Here is a 15,062-nt window from a genome sequence, read left to right as displayed (position 1 = left end):
GGGGGCGGAGGGTGGGAAGGGATAGACTGGGATTTCAAAATTGTAGAATAGATAAAACAAGATTATACTGTATAGCACAGGGAAGTATATACAAGATCTTATGGTAGCTCACAGAGAAAACAATGTGACAATGAATATATGTATGTTTATGTATAACTGAAAAATTGTGCACTACACTGGAATTTGACACAACATTGTAAAATGATTATAAATCAATAAAAAATGTTAAAAAAAAGTTTTTCTGTCTGTCACCAAAGATAACACATTATTATTGACTATATTCCTCACACTGTACAGTTCATACCTGTGACTCATTTAGTTTGTAACTGGAAGTTTATACCTCTTGATGTCCCTCACCTATTTGTGTCATCCTCTCACTCTGCTCCCCCAGCAACCACCTGTTTGTTCTCTGTATATATGACTCTTGTTCTGTTTTATGTTTTTTTTCTTTTTTTTTTTTAGGTTCCACATGTAAGTGAAATTGTACAATATTTGTCTCTTTCTGACTTTCACTTACCATAGTACCCTCTTATGTCCATCCATGTTGTCACAAATGGCAAGATTTCATTCTTTTTTATGTCTGAGTAATATTCCATTGGATATATGTGCCACATCTTTATCCACTCGTTTATCAACTGGCACTTAGGTTGCTTCCATATTTTTGCTGTTGTAAATAATGCTGCAATGAACATAGTGGTGTATGTATCTTTCCAAATTGGTGTTTTCATTATCTTTGGGTAAATACCCAGGAGTAGAATTGCTGGGTCATATGGTAGTTCTATTTTTAATTTTTTGAGGAACCTCTGAATTGTTTTCTATAGTGGCTGTGCCAATTTACATTCCCACCAACAGTGCTTGTGGGTTCCCATTTCCACATTCTCCCCAGGACTTGTTGTCTTTTTGATAATAGCCATTTTAACAGGTGTGAGGTGATATCTAATTGCAGTTTTGTTTTGCATCTCCCTGATGATTAATGATGTTGAGCATCTTTTCATGTGCCTGTTGGCCATCTGTTTGTCTTCTTTGCAGAAATGTCAATTCAGGTCTTCTGCCCATTAAAAAAAATTTTTTTTTTAATGTTGAGTTGTATGAGTTCTTTGTATATGTTGGATATTAACCCTTTATCAGATATATTGTTTGTGATTATCTTCTCCCATTCAGTAGGCTGTCTTTTAGTTTTGTTGCTAGTTTCCATTGCTATAAAAAGCTTTTTAGTTTGATGTAGTCCCATTTGTTTATTTTTGCTTTTGTTCCCTTGCCTGAGGAGACATATCAAAAAACCAAAACACAACAACAACAAAAAAACCACATTGCTAAGACTGATGTCAAAGAGCATGTTTGCCTGTGTTTTCTTCTGGGAGTTTTCTGGTTTCATGTCTTATATTTAAATCTTTAATTCATTTTGAATTTATTTTTGTATATGGTTTCAGAAAGGAGAAAGTACTCAACTTGATTCTCTTGCATATAACTGTCCAGTTTTTCCAACACCATTTATTGAAGAGGCTTTTACCAATGTATATTGTTGCCTCCTTTGTTGTAGATTAATTGCTCAAATAAGTGTAAGTTCATCACTGGGATCTCTCTTCTGTTCCATTGATTTATGTGTCTCTTTTTGTGCCAGTATCACACTGTTTTGATTATTGTAGCTTGTAGTATAGTTTGAAATCAGGGAGCATGACACCTCCAGCTTTGTTCTTCAAGACTGTTTTGGCCATTCAGGGTCTTTTGTGTTTCCATGCAAATTTAAAAATTATTTGTTCTAGTTCTGTGAAAAATTCCATTGGTATTCTGATAGGGATTGCATTGAATCTGTAGAATGCTTTAGGCTAGTATGGTCACTTTAACAATATTAATTCTTCCAATTCATTACTATGGTGTATCTTTCTATTTGTTAGTGTCATCTTTGATTTCTTTCATTTGTATCTTTATATTTTCTTGGGTCTTTTGCCTTCTTAGATTTATTACTAGGTATTTTATTCTTTTTGATGCAGTTATAAATAGGATTGTTTTCTTAATTTCTCTTTCTGATAAATCTTTGTTAGTGTTTAGAAATGCAACAGATTTCTGTATATTAATTTTGTATTCTGCAACTGTACTGAACTCATTGTCATGAGGTCTGTTGATTTTTTTATTTGGTGTCATTTTTAGGATTTTCTATATATAGTATCATGTTATCTGCAATAACAGTGACAGTTTTACTTCTCTTCCAGTTTGGTCCTTTTATTTCTTTTTCTTACCTGATTGCTATGGCTAGGACTTATAATACTGTGTTGAATAAAAATGGTGAGTGGGCGTTCTTTTCTTGTTCTTGATCTTAGAGGAAATGCCTTCAGCTTTTCACTGTTGAGTATGATGTTACCTGTGGGCTTGTTACATATGGTCTTTATTATGTTGAGGTAGGTTACCTCTATACCCACTTTGTTGATAGTTTTTATCATAAATGGATGTTGAATTTTGTCAAGTGTTTTCTGCATCCGTTGAGATGATTTTTATTCTTCAGTTTGTAAATGTAGTGTATCACATTGATTGATATGTGGGTATTGAACCATCCTTGCATCCTTCGGATAAACCCCACTTGATCATGGTGTATGATCCTTTTAATGTGTTGTTGAATTTGGTTTGCTAGTATGTTGTTTAGGATTTTTGCATCTCTAAACGAGTGATATTGACCTGTAATTTTCTTTTTTTTTTTTGGTGATATCTTTGGTTTTGGTGTCAGGGTGATGCTGGCCTTGAAAATGTTTGGAAGCATTGCTTCCTCTGCAATTTTTGGAATAGTTTGAGAAGGATAGCTGTTAACACTTCTTTAAATGTTTGGTAGAACTCACCTGTGAAGCTGTCTGGTCCTGGACTTTTTTTATTGGGAGTGGTTTTTTTTTTAATTGCTGAGTCAATTTTATTATTGGTAATTGGCCTGTTCGTATTTTCTGATTTATTCCTGGGAGATTGTATGTTTCTAGGAATTTGTTCATTTCTCTTAGGTTATCCACTTTATTGGCATATTCCTCTTTAAATAATGCCTCTCCTGATCTCATGTATAACTTATGTTGAACTTTCTAATTCTGTCTTCCACACGTCTTATTCTTTCTTTTGTAACTTTTGTCTCTTTCTATGTTATCTCTGGATAATTTAAATTTACCTTCTAGAATACTGACTTACTCTTCAGCTAGAACTAATTTACTTTTTGCACTCTTATCTTCATTAGCTTAGTTTTTCATTTCTACAAGTCCTCTTTGATTCATTTTCAAATCTGCCTCTGTTTTTCACAGGATCTTATTCTTGTCTTGTGTTTTTAATTCATCTTGTGTCTATAATAATTTTAAGTAAATTTAACTTTGTCTATTTTATTGTTCAATTATCTGAAGTTTTAATTTTTATTCATTTTTGAATAAATTTTCTTTTTTTTATAATGAAAGGGTTTTTTTTTTTAAATTTTTTTTTTTAATAGAGATACTGGGGATTGAACCTAGGACTTGAGCTTGCTAGGCATGTGCTCTACCACTGAGCTATACCCACCCCGCAATCTGAAGTTTTTAGGGGTATTATCCTGCCATTTGTTTTAATGACTCTTACTCATGATGGATTGTTTACTCAAGTGTTTGGATTGTGAGCTCATACTCAAAGGAGTATCATCTATGGTAGTCTTATGTAGCTTGAGTTGAGTTCAGTTCTCTAAAAGCAACTTAAAAAAAATCAACTGTGCTTAGGTATAATTTATGTAGAATAAACTTTATTTAAAGTAAAAAGAGTTTTGATGGATTTATACACTTAAAAAAAGCTGCCCAATCAAGATACAGAGCATTCCCATCACTCCCAAAAGTTTCCTAATGCCTCTTTACAGTTCTTCTTTCTCTCCACTTTGTCCCCAGGAACCACTGTAGATTAATTTATGTTTTCTAGAATTTTATATAAGTCAAATTATACAGTGTGTACCCTGGTGTCTACTTTCTTTCAGGTAGTGTAATGTATTTGAGATTTATCTATTTAGTGCACACATCAGTAATTTGTTACTTTCTCTTGCTAAGTAGTAGTCCCTTGTATGACTATATCACTTGTTTATCACTTACTGCTGATGACATTTGGGTTGTTTCCAGTTTTTGGCTATTGTGAATAAAATTTCTGTGAGATCATGTACAAATCTTTGAGTGGACATATATTTTCCGTACTTTTTGGAGTGAAATGTCTGGGTCTTATGGCAGGTATGTTTTTAAATTTTTAAGAAATTACCAGTTTTCCAAAGTGATTGTACTATTTTATGTTCCCATAGCAATATATGAGAGCTCTGGTTCCTTTATATTCTTACTAGCATTTGGTGGTGTCAGTCTTTTTAATTTCAGCCATTCTCATGGAGGTGGTGTAGTATTACCTCGTTGTGGTTTTAATTTGCATTTTTCTGATGACTGATGATGTTAAACATCTTTTCATTTATTTATTGACCATTTGTGTATCTTCTGCAGCAACTTTGTATTTGCCCCTGCTGGGAACTCAAGGCTATTCTCAACCTGGGATTAAAATGTCTACTTTTTCTCTACTTACAGATTTACAGGCCATAGGCTTAGTATAAATTTTTAACCCCAAATCCACCTCTTTTATGCACCTATGTTTTTTAATTCCTAGGAAGTTTTTTCCTCCCACTTCACTAGGCGAGCAAGGCAACCTTCCTTATTTACTTGTGGACAGATTTTTTTTCCATAGTCTGTCTTTTTGCTGAGGATCCCAGCATTCATACAGGGCTCTCAGTTGCTTTTTATGGGCTCAAGATCTGTCTCCTGGACTATGAGGAGGTCATAAATTTCTTACACTGCTAGGACAGCTATCCAATTTTCAGCTTCTTTGTTTCTGTTTCCTAGGATTTCTCCTAGTTTCTTATGAGTTCACTTTATCTGTATGTCGGTTAGGATCCTATCAGAAAAATAGAAATCACACACAGCTATTTTAATAGAGTGAACTCAGTAGAGGGATTTAGTTTAAACCTTTGATATAATAACTGCATTAAGCTGCTGCCTCAGCCAGGACTGAAAAACAAAGGGAAGAAGGTTGAGGTTGTCAGAACCTAGAAATCTGGAGGGATCTGGAGGAACTGTGCCCTGATTTTCTGAGGAGAGTGTGTTGCCTGGTGCTGCTGGTTTCTCAGGTGCTCACAAGAGGCGCCTGGAGGAGCCAGGTTTGGTTGAGCCCTGCCCTGCTGGTGCTGGTACCTCTGAGAGGGGAGTTTAAACAGAAGCAGGAAGGAACCAACTGCTGCTGTCAAGAAATAGCAAGCCAGAGGAAGGAGGAAGTCCCTAGTAGCCTCCTCCTACCTTCCATTTCCCATTCAGCACCTGCTATTGGCAGACCCTAATAGGGAGCCAGCTAGCAAAGGTGAAATGGTGTTGACAGAGTCCAAGTCCCAGCATCACAGAGCAGAGCATAACAGGGTGGGTGAGGAGCTGAGAGACAGTAACTTAACTAGCAAGACTAAGAGGATTTTTATTATATTTTTCTAAGCATTTCCAGGCATATTTAGTAGGAAGATTTTCAGGTTATCTGGTCCATTATATCAACAGTCAGTAATAGCAATAGCTGACTTTCTTTTTTTTTTTCAGCATATACTCTGAGCCAGGCACTGCTCTAAGCACTTTGCATGAACTGCTTCCCAAAGCTTTATGAGGTAAGTACTGTTATTATTACTGCAAGTTAATCTACCCCAAACCATACAGTTTCCAGGTGGTGGAGTTGGTGTTCTAATCCAAGTATTTTGGGTTCCATAACCCACATTCCTAATTTCTTTATTGTGCTGAAAGTTCTTCCGTACATCAAACCGAAATCTATCCTCTAACTTCCACTCAGTATTTCTGGTTTTGTCTTCTTTCAAGAGGACACGTAAGTCTTCCTCCTCATCTGCATGAAAAGCATGCATATATTTGAAAAAAGTTGTCATGTTTTCCCTGGCATAGTATCTATAGTTCTCCCCTCACATTTGCCATGACATAGCTTTCAGACCCTTTACCACAGTGGTTGTCGTTCTTCCTCTGCATGTACACCGACTTTGCTTTTCAAAGGTGGGGCACAAAGTCGTCTTCTACTAACACAGCCTGAGCCATGCTGATGTTTGGGGTAGGTCTGTCAGATTCATGGTTCATGTGAGAGTGTACATAGTAACAGCCTTCCCTCCACCTCCCACCATAGGCAGCCTTTTTTCTTCCCCCAAAGGCAACCTTTTTAATATGACCTGCTCTACAAGGTCTCTACCATTGTGTATTAGTTTGGCTGATTTAGTCTAAATGCAGGGCTTTGTATTTAGTCCTGTTAAATTTTGTCTTGGTTCTTTTTGGTAACATCAAACCTGCTAAGATGTTTTTGCCAGATCAAATCTAAAAACATTGTATTTTCTTTTCTTCACAGTTTATAATTCTGAAATTAACAAGCAGAGCCTTACATATTTTCATTCTGTCTTTGGTAAAAATGCTAAACAAGATAGGTTTGAGAAGCAAACTGTATGTTACTAGAGATTTTACTTCAGATAATGGAGATTTGGGGGGGATAGTTTTGACTATTTCTTCTACTAAATTGGTGGAGGAATTATCTGGAAATGGCAGAATCTTGGCTGTCAATGAGGGGAGGAGAGAGTCAAGGTTGAGAGTTGACCATTGGCAGTCAGTTGCCCTAATAAGGGACCACTTGGCAGAAGTAAAATGACCTTGTGGCCATAGAAGGGAGAGAGGGCATATTGCACAGCATACTCCTGGGTTGAGGCCCCTGTTAACAGCTGTGTCAACTGCCCTTTCTGTCCTCTTTAAGGACCAGTTTCTTTGAAGCCAGTGCAGGAAATGCCAGTGATTTAGCCTTACAGATTTCTTCTGCCTTATTGCAGCTAAGGACTGGTTTGTCTGGTGAGGAGTAGACTGCATATATTTCAGGCTTATTTATTTGACCTCCTGAGTGCCTTACTGTGACTGGCCTGAGACACTTCCTTTGCAGGCTGTCAAGTTTTTGGTACTCTGTGGCAAGCTGGGTGCATTGTGACCTCAGCTCTTGGTCCTGTGTGTGGGCAGCAACTGCATTCTGCCCTGTAAGAGAGCATTTGTTGAGTGCCTAACTGCTGGGTAGTCTCAGTGAGGGGCGAGGTAACAATAGCTTTGATTGCCTACTCTTCTATCTTTCCTGTGCTGTTACGATGTGAATTTGAGGGAAACCTCTTGTTCCCTTATAGTTTGCCACTGTACCCCTCATGAACTGCTGCAAAATGGACTCTGGTTGCTGACCCCCAAAGCCCAGTTTCCTTAGGCTGTGAGCAAATACATAGCAAGTGCCTAATACACCTCTCACAGAGCTGAGTATTTAAATTTTGTATGTATAATATAGGATTTCCCTACTCCCCAGCTGTTCAAACCTACAGATACTTTACAGGAATAATATTACAAATGCTTATTATATGATCTTTACCTAGAATCTCTAGTTGTTAACATTTTGCCATTTTTGGTCCCTATCCTTCATTTTCTGAACTTTTTGACTGTTAGGTGTGTACATCATGGTACTTCATCCCTAAATATTTCAGCAAGTATTTCCTAAAAAAATAAGAATATCTTCCTATGATAACCACAATAAAATCAGTACCTAGAAATTCAGTACATCAGATATACAATACTTGTTCAGATTTCTCTAATTTTTCAATGATGTCTGTCTTTGACTTTTTTTCAGTTCAGGGTCCATTGAAAGGTCATGTGTGCATTAGTTGTCATGTCCTTAATCAGCTTTAACTTTGAACAGTTTTTAAATATCTTTTAACCTTGAATGCGTTTTTGTCTTTTATAGCCTTGACATTCTTTAGAGTTCAGGTTAGTGGGTTTTTTTTCTCTTTAATTTTTTTTAGGGGGCGTAAGGGGAAGAGTAATTAGGTTTATTTACTTATTTTTAGAGGCAGTACGGGGGATTGAACCCAGGACATTGTGCACACTAAGCATGTGCTCTACAACTCAAGCTGTACCCTCCCCGCTAGAGTTCAGGCTAGTTTTTTGCAGAATGTCTCTTAAAATTGGACTTGTGTGACTATTTTCTCCTAATTAGATTCAGGTTAAACATTTTTGGTATAACTATATGTTAATACAGTAGTTTGATAGTGAAGTCAGAAAACATGGAAGCAGTATTCAGTTTTGCATGACAGTGTATTATTTATTTATTTATTTTTAATGAAGGTACTGGGGATTGAACCTGGGACCTCGTGCTTGCTGAGCATGTGCCCTACCACTGAGCTATACCCCCTCCCCATGACAGTATATAATTTAGCACTTGATTATGTTTTCTAATCTGTAAGCCCTATAAAAATTGAGAGAAGGAGGAACTCAGTAGGACCTCGAAGAACTAGGAAAGACTTTGGTAGGAAGATGGAGTTTGGAAAATGAACAGAATTTGAGGTAATAGGGGTATGGTTAGCTAAGCTGCTGCTTGGGCTTCTCATCCCACTGCTAAGGTTATATATCAAGAAAAGTTAATTTCCTCTTCAGAGTTTAGAGCTCTGTATCTTCCGTGGTGGTTGTACTACTGGGAAGCCTAATAGCTTGCTTTAGTTTCAGACAGGCCTAGAGATTGTACTCAGCATTTTGCCAGCTGCCTAACCTTACATGCAAGCTAGAAGGAGTATTGATAACTCTTTAAAATGTTACTGTGATGTTCATAGTGAAATATTGCACAAGTATTTGAATTAAAATATTTGAATGCCTTTAGGTGGAGGCAACACTCATTAGTTCTGTCACGTGCCCTGCTGCAACATTGATTTCTATTACCTACCTAACCCCTGAAGGAGCTTGAATTTACTATTGCTGAATAACTGAAGGCATGGAGATGAGAAAGGGCTTGGCTCATGTGGAAAGAAGTGGGAAGACTGGCTTGATTACTTCAGAGTGTACACTGTGGAACAGTGGGAAATAAGGTTGAATAAATGACTTGAGACAGTATAATGGAGCTCTTGGAAAGTTAAGCCAAAGAATTTAGATACAATGCTTTAGGAAGAAAGCAATGGAAGGTTTTTGGGTGGAAGGAAGACACTTGGAAATAAGAGTGGTATGGAGCCTCCTGAGGAAGGACCTTCCCTGGTTTAGAGACTGGAATCTTAGTAGGGCAGAGCCTTCCTAGTGCTGACCAAGTTAGGGTGTGGTTTGGTTGTCTTGCCACAGGAGGCCAGACTTTCTGCCCAAGTGACTCTTCCTGCTCTGCCACTGACTCACCCCACTGACCTAGGTTGCATGGCTTCCCTTCTGGTTGCTGTCTGATCTACAGAACGCTGGGGCTGCCCAGGATGATGTGAGGCTGAGCTGACCACAAGTCGGTGTGATGAAGGAATGAACAGCATTCCTGTCCCTTTGCTCCTTCCCTGGGTAGAGGCTAGTTCTAAGCCAGATTGCCAGGATCGCTTTGTCCAAACCTGAGAAAGCTGTTTACCAGGAGGTAAGTCAAGATGGTTCCTCCCCTCTGCATTTTCAGAGGTCAGCTCTTTCCCGAACAGGATCTCTGCTACTTTCTTTTTCTTTGATCCAGGTTCTTCAAAGTAACCATCTTTCAATTACTTGAAATAAACAGATTACTACAGGAGGTGGGCAGAGATGTTTAATAAACATATTCTTCTGGTTGTAGGGAGAGTGTCTCGAAGGTTTCACTGACCCCCATTGTGAGGTAGATCACCCAGAACTCTTGTGAACCAGACATGAAACAATGGCTCATACCCATAGGAGTGATTGCAGAGAAGTCCTGGTCTTAAGCTGTCATTTCTCAGCTACTGGGTTTAAGAACCATTCTTGGTATGCTTTCGTGTACCAAGTTATCTCCCCTAATAACAGTGAGGAACAGGAAGAGGGAGGTGCGTGGATTAGGATTTGTGGCTTATGCTGGGAGTCAGGGCAACTAGGTTGCTAGTCCTGATACTGCTAATCAGCTGTGTGACCAGGGACAACCGCTTAACTCCAGTGGACTAGAGTTTTCTCATATGTAAAAATGAACTGTTTGGATTACATGATCTGAAAGATTTCTTCCAGGGCCCAAACTTAACGATTATATAATGTGTGATTATAAATTAGTGTAATAGTTTATTTTTAAGACATATGACATACATTGCACATGCCTTGTCCCCTTCATGGTAACTTTGGGACAATTACAATATTTGTAAGTTTGCTTCAAAGTAGATGTGTTCTCAGCCTTTACATTTATTCTGGTGATGCTGCCAGTGTTCAAAACATTTTTGGCCTCTAAGACAATCTTTTGAATATTCTGAGAGGCAGCGAATCTTCATGATTTTTGGAAACTGCCAGAAGATATTGTGAGCCAAAGAGTAAAGTAAGCAGTACCTACCTTTTTTGGTGAAGAATGAGGTGTCACTATAAAACAGTAAGACTTAATTTTTGTTTGTGTCTCACATGGAGTAGACTTTGGGAGTGTTTTATATTTTAGGAGACTATTTTGATTACAGTTTTCATTTGATTTAACAAGATTGGAAATGTTTGTTTAAAAAGGTGTTCCTTCCTTTATGCTCACTGTGTGCATGCTTGCTTCTACGGCAAGGTGACCAGATATTGGAGAAAATGAGCCTTTCTCATGGTAGTCCTCCCAAATCACAAAAGTGCTAAGAGCCACAAAGGGTTGGAACGTGCTACTGTAGAACATGGTAGCTGAGGGGAGCTGCTGCAGTCCCGTCTCCAGAAAACTCACAGCCACAAGTTTTTCAGGCTGCAGCAGCCACTGCTCAGCAGCATGCCAGAGACGATCAGGATGGTCCCAGGTGGTATGGCTGAAGCAGATGATTTTGGTGGCTCCAGTCTTTTGTAGGAGAAATGATATATCAAGCTACTTAATAGTTTTTTTGTTCTGTTTGTTTTGGTCATCAGTTTGAGTTTGAGAAAGGGTGGAGATGGAGAGGGGGGTCAAGGCAGAAGGATTATTTCAAATGCATTTAAATTAGGCTGTTTGTGGTACCCTGGAATCTGTTCCTGGAAGTGGTGGTTTTATTGATAACTAGTCAGGAAAATAAGGTGTTAGGCAGCCTAGTCAAAAGATTCTAGTCACTCTGTGATGATTTGCAATTCTTTCTTAAGGCCATATTTTCTTCATTTTAATATCGGAAGAGTTAGATATTAAAAGTTCTAGACCTGAAAACAGGTTGACCTAAGGAGGTTTGAGGTAGGAAAATATCTGTTCTAAACTGCTTGACTATTATACTAGGAGTAGGAGTGGAATTCCTTTTTAGCCCTTAAGTTATAGTGACTATACTCTCTTCTTGCAGTCACAGCTGAGTGATCTAACATGAAGCAGCTGTTTAATGAGAAGCAGGCTTTGGGAGCTTTCTCCTGAAAAACAATCACAGGACATGCTGGTCTTGAGAGAAGTCATTCCCTGGTAGGGCTTATTGTTTGAAGGAGGTGGGGGTGAATTTCATCAAAATGGACAGGGTAGATATTGTGATTTAGAAGGTTTAGAGACTTTGTTCCCTGCTGTTGTTAATTTCTAGCCTTTCTTTAAAGAGATTCTCTTAATAATTGGTGCAGTGTGGGATTCATTTAGGGAAAAAGCCCCATGTGACCACAATTAGAAATTAAATGCCTAAGAGCAGAGCCAGTTGCTAGAGAGACAAAGTGGCCTAATCAGTTGCTTTTCAATACTTGGATCCTACAGTGGAGAGAATAGGCTGCTTGGTGAGCTTGCTGGGCACTAGACTGGGAGATTTGGGCTCCAGAGGAGGAGATGACCGAAAGAATCCATACTTCTTGATCTTTCTATTTCTCTTCTTTCCCTCATTGCCCTTAAGTTTTAATTAAAATTGTGTAAACACAGCTTGCCAGTCCCCTTAAAGTGGCAAGCCCATGACATTTTCTGCTGGTCACTCATGCTAGGTATATGGCTTTAAATTAGAGGGATTGTCCTCTTTGACAGTTTGGCTTCACTGGCTGACTCACTGAAAGAATTCACTAGATTGGGGCCATTTGACTGTCTTTCAGTTGGGCAGCATTATTTATCACCTTCCGTGTGCAAGCATTGTGTTGGAAAGGAGCTGATAGGTGAATAAGATGGTTTCTGCCCTCCAACAGCTTAGTCAAGTGAAACATATACGCAGCTAGTGTTGAAAGAGGAATGAAATAAAGTGTGTAGAGGAACAAGCAGTATAGGAGAATGTAAAGGAAACAACAGTTGTTCCTAAATTGGGAGGAACAAGGAGAGCTTTTGAAGGGAGAAAGCATTTGAGCCAATTTATAAAGGGTGAATTGGAGTTCACTAAGTTTAGAAGAAAGAGCATTTTGGAGGAAGTCATGGCATGGGCAATGGCACAAAGCCTGGAAAATGCCTGGGATGTCTGGGAAAAGTGTTCCTGAGATAGAAGGTATTTTAGAGGAATGAGCTGGAGATGAGTCTGGAAGAGAAGTTTGATGGTTGGATCTTAAAGAACCTTAAGCATCATACTAAGGGAGTTGGGTTTTATTCTGTGTGAAGTTAGCTGTTGAGTGTTTCTGATAAAGAAAAACATGATCCAATCCGTATGATTTAGGTCTTGGTCTGGTTTTCATGTGTAAGGTCTTAGATTTCAGAGTCGAGAAGGTGGCAGTCGTTGTTCTTAGAGTATAAAGTTTGTCAGGTGTTTAATGTTTGGATACTTGATTCTTTAGTTATGTTTACTAAAGCACCTCCAAAAGGAAGAAGGCAGGAAGTAGTCAGCAATGTCCCTTTAGGTTGAGCTTTCCCTACCCACTTATAGATGAAGATTTTCTTAGGCATATACATTAAGCAGTCTTGTTAGTGGGTGACTTACTGCTGCTAATTCTTTGAGAATAAAACTCATCATAAGGGGTGGGCTTTTCATTATTTAGTGGAAACGAAGAACATTTTTTCTGAACTGATTGAAAAATAGTATATATTCATTGTAGGAAATAAGTCCCTTTGCACTTCACCCTTTATTCTAATCCTACTCTGCAGAGGTAACAATTATTAATAGTTTTTATTAATATTTATTATTAATTTCTGGTATATCTTTGCATGAACATTATTATGCATATGCTTTGGGCCAGTGTTTTTGGTTATTTTCTTATATGTCTGTAAGTGAATTACTGGGGCAAATGATGTGACATTAATTTTTTTTTCCTGATTGTATGTCATGGTACGGTTTAGAAAACATGAAAAATAAGGTTTTAAGGGAGAAAGAAGTGACCTGTAATTCTGTGCCTCAGAAATAAACGTTATTTGATATATTTCCTTATAAATATACACACATATTAACACAAGTATGCAGGTGTGTGTGTATATATGACACACACATTTGTATATGTAGTTTAAAAAAATAAATGGTCATATCACACTAAAGCTATATGTCCTGCTTTTTAAATTCAACATTTCCCCATGTTATTAAAATTATTCAAAATATTTTTAATGACTGCATAAGACTTCCTCATATGGATATATCATAATTTACTTGAGTTATTGTTAGATATGTACTTTTTCTCCAGTTTTTCATGATGATAATTCTGTTAGTATGTATATATTTGTGTTTATATTTTGGATTATTTCCAAAACTTTTATTGCTGTGATTAGAATTGATGAAAGACCATAAACTTTTTTTTTTTTAGGAATCCCACTTAAAATTTTTTTGATAAAATATGCATAATAAAATTTACCATTTTAACCATTTTAAAGTGTTAAATTCACAATTAAGTGTACAATTCAGTAGCATTAAGTATATTCACAATGTTGTACAATCATCACACTATTCATTTTCAGGACATTTTACCATCCCAAACAGAAACTCTCTACCCATTATACAATAACTGCCATTTCTTCCTCCCCCAGCCCCTGGTAACCTCTATTCTACTTAATGTCTCTATGAATTTGCCCATTCTAGGTACCACATAAATGGGATCATACAATTTTTGTCCTTTTATGTCTGGTTTGTTTCACTTAGCATGATGTTTGCTTATGAACATGTTTTAGGTTCTTAATATATATTGGCAAGTTTCTTTCCAGAGAACCGTTTAGAATGCCTTCTTGGTTGTATGAGGAAATGCACTGAATGGCCTAAAACTCCTGGGAGAAATTACTAACTTTTGTGGGCGGGATCTTCAGAAGGGTAGGATCTAGAGGGAGAGAATTGGCCCTCCTTTCCCATAAAGATCAGGGTCCTGGCTCTTAGACATATTGGAAATGTTAGCTGCTTCCTGGTGCATCTTCTCTCTACAAAGAAAAGAGGAGTGATACCTGTAATGTGTGTGTGTGTATATGTATGTGTATGTGTTGGGGGGTGTTTAACAGCAGACATAGTGGGGCTTGCTTCGATTTTATATTTTCATTGTAGTGTGTGAATGGGAGCTATATTGCTCATCAAAGTCAAGGAAGGACATTGGGAACCAGATCGGTTTCTCCTCAGTTGAAATTAAAGAGACGAGGACGATGGAGAATAGGAAACCGTTTAGAGTAAGGTCCCAGCCAAGAAGTAGAAGAATATCTTTTGACTTCTTTTGAGTGTTTTGGACTTTTTTTTCTTCAATATTATATACCAGTTCTATAATGCATATAAATTTATTTTAAAATGAGCCACAGTCTCTAATACAGCTACACTATTGGACAATAATTAATCTCTATTATGAAACTTTTCTTTAGGTGTTAAATGTGAGTTATTGTTTTGTTTAGACCCAGGTAGTAAATCTTTTAGGTTTTGTAGGGCATGTTGTCACAGCTCCTCACCTCTGCCATTGGTGATCTAGAGTAGTCATAGATAATACATAAGTGAATGCGCATGGCTGTATTCTAGTAAAACTTGATTTACAAAATATGGGCAGCTGGTCCGCAGGCCATAGTTTTTTGACCCCTGGGTTGTGGAAAATACATTAGATAGTCAGAGGGCCTGGCTTTGGGAAGTTTTTTAAAAATGTAGCTTTGATGGCTACTACTTAACTAGCTGGGTTACCTTAGCCTCTCTGAGTTCTTATGTTTAAAATCAAAATGGTAAAACTTTCCATTAAAATTAAGAATGACCAATTACACATATGAATATTTAACTTTTCTGGAAATCAGGAAAATGTAAATTAAAGTAAAATATATTATTTTCTATCCTTCAT

The 15,062-nt window shown here is 37.5% G+C and overlaps 1 protein-coding gene across 2 annotated transcripts in view; it reads left to right on the top strand.

Annotated features, from left to right (window-relative positions):
* Nucleotides 1-15,062, top strand: part of NUMA1 (nuclear mitotic apparatus protein 1) — a 63,643-nt gene that overhangs the window by 2,411 nt on the left and 46,170 nt on the right. For both annotated transcript variants that reach the window (XM_031460231.2, XM_064492655.1), the window contains exon 2: nucleotides 5,586-5,650. The gene's annotated coding sequence lies outside the window, so the exon portion shown is untranslated. The remainder of the gene's footprint in view (nucleotides 1-5,585; nucleotides 5,651-15,062) is intronic.

The sequence above is a fragment of the Camelus dromedarius genome, chromosome 12 (genome assembly GCF_036321535.1).
Source record: "Camelus dromedarius isolate mCamDro1 chromosome 12, mCamDro1.pat, whole genome shotgun sequence".
Lineage (NCBI taxonomy): Eukaryota > Metazoa > Chordata > Mammalia > Artiodactyla > Camelidae > Camelus > Camelus dromedarius.
This window is presented reverse-complemented; position numbering and strand designations above follow the sequence as displayed.